The 1,666-nt window shown below is 55.5% G+C and overlaps 1 pseudogene; it reads left to right on the forward strand.

Annotated features, from left to right (window-relative positions):
- Positions 1 to 643, forward strand: part of LOC105533474 — an 8,549-nt pseudogene extending 7,906 nt beyond the window's left edge.
- Positions 644 to 1,666: the final 1,023 nt, after the last annotated feature.

The following is a 1,666-nucleotide window of genomic DNA, read 5'->3' on the forward strand; positions in this document are numbered from 1 at the left end:
TGGTCAGCTACGGATGAATCCTGTGGACCTGTTTGAGACCAACAACATGTTTGAGAGTGGAAGCATGACGCAGCTGCAGGTGTCTCTTCTTGCCCTGGTGGGGAACACCAAGACCAAAGGGCTGTAGAGTAGGGTGGACATTGGCCTCAAGTACTGGGAGAAGCAGGAGTGGAACTTGGACAACGCCACGATGAACGCCGGCCAGTGTGTCATCAGGCTGCAGATGGGCACCAACGAATGGGCCGGCCAGCTGGGCATGACCGCATACAGCACAAGGCAGCACCTCTACGACCCCAAGAGCCACACCCTGCCCCCCATGGACCACTCGACCATCAGCCCCCAGATGGGTACAAACAAGTGTGCCAGCCAAGTGGGCATGATGGCTCCCGGGACGTGGTGGCACATCTGTGACACAAAGCTGCAAACCTACTAGTGTGGCAACTTCTCCATGTCCCTGCATATGGGGTACACGCAGGGTGTCAACCAGAACGGCCAGCTCTCCAGCCTGGGCTGGCAGATACACGACCCCAAGTACTGTTCTCAAGGCACAGTGGCCGACAGGGCTCCCTTGTGTGCTGGCAACTGCCTGGGTCCAGGGGTGGTTCCTGAATATCTTCCTTACCAGGAGGAAGCCGGCTACTGAGGCTACCAGCACATTCTCTCCCCACATCATCTCCCTGTCTGGGTTTTTAAAAATTTTTCTGTGTTTTCATCTTTTTTTTTCTTAACCTCTTCAGTGTTGCCAGTCAACTAAGCGTCTGTGAGTGGCAGCATGGGATCAGGTAGCAGGGCTTTTTTCTCCTATGCCTGATCCTTTGCAGGACTGAGCCACCAGGCTGTGGGGGAAGGGGCAACGTGGTATCCTGGTATGGAGGGTGAGGGTCCCTGCTGGCACGTGCAGGCTGTGGGCCGAGCTGTGCTGGGGAGAAGAGACCTGGGCTTGGAGGGAACTGGTTCCCAAAGGTTTCCGCTTGCCTCACCTTTTCCCCCTTTTGTCAGCTGATCAGTTTGTGGTTTCTGTACTTGCAAAAGTTTCAGGAAGTATTAACAAAAGAAAAATACATTTCCCCCCCCAAGGAATGGGGCGGGGACAGTGGAGAGGGTGCTGGGAAATGAGTCCCCTGGGAGAGGGGGTCTGGCCATGAAGCTAAATATCTCAGGCCCCCAAGTGGCTGGATTTCCCTAGGCCCAACAGACCTTGGACCTCAGACCTGCCCTGCGGCCCAGTGGGGAGAGTGAGGCCTGTACAAAGAAGTGGAATTCTGAGTTGTTGGGGCTAAGCGTGATCCCCTCTCCATGCTGACCCCACCCCACCCCTACTGTGGCCTCAGTAGGTTTTGGTGGTGGTGTTTTTGCCCAGGCTGGAGTGCAGTGGTGCGATCTTGGCTCACTGCACCTCCACCTCCTGGGTTCAAGCGATTCTCCTGCCTCAGTCTCTCAAGTAGCTGGGACTGCAGGTGCTCCACCATAACTGGCTAATTTTTGCATTTTTATTAGAGACAGGGTTTCACCATGTTAGCCAGGCTGGTCTTGAACTCCTGGCCTCAGGTGATCTGCCCACCTCGGCCTCCCCAAGTGCTGGGTTTATGGGTGTGAGTCATTGCGCCTGGCCCCTCAGTAGGTTTTAAGGAGCCCCTAGCTCTCCCTCTCTGGGCCTGACAAGTTA

Source organism: Mandrillus leucophaeus, unplaced genomic scaffold, assembly GCF_000951045.1.
Source record: "Mandrillus leucophaeus isolate KB7577 unplaced genomic scaffold, Mleu.le_1.0 Scaffold1250, whole genome shotgun sequence".
NCBI classification, from domain to species: Eukaryota; Metazoa; Chordata; class Mammalia; order Primates; family Cercopithecidae; genus Mandrillus; species Mandrillus leucophaeus.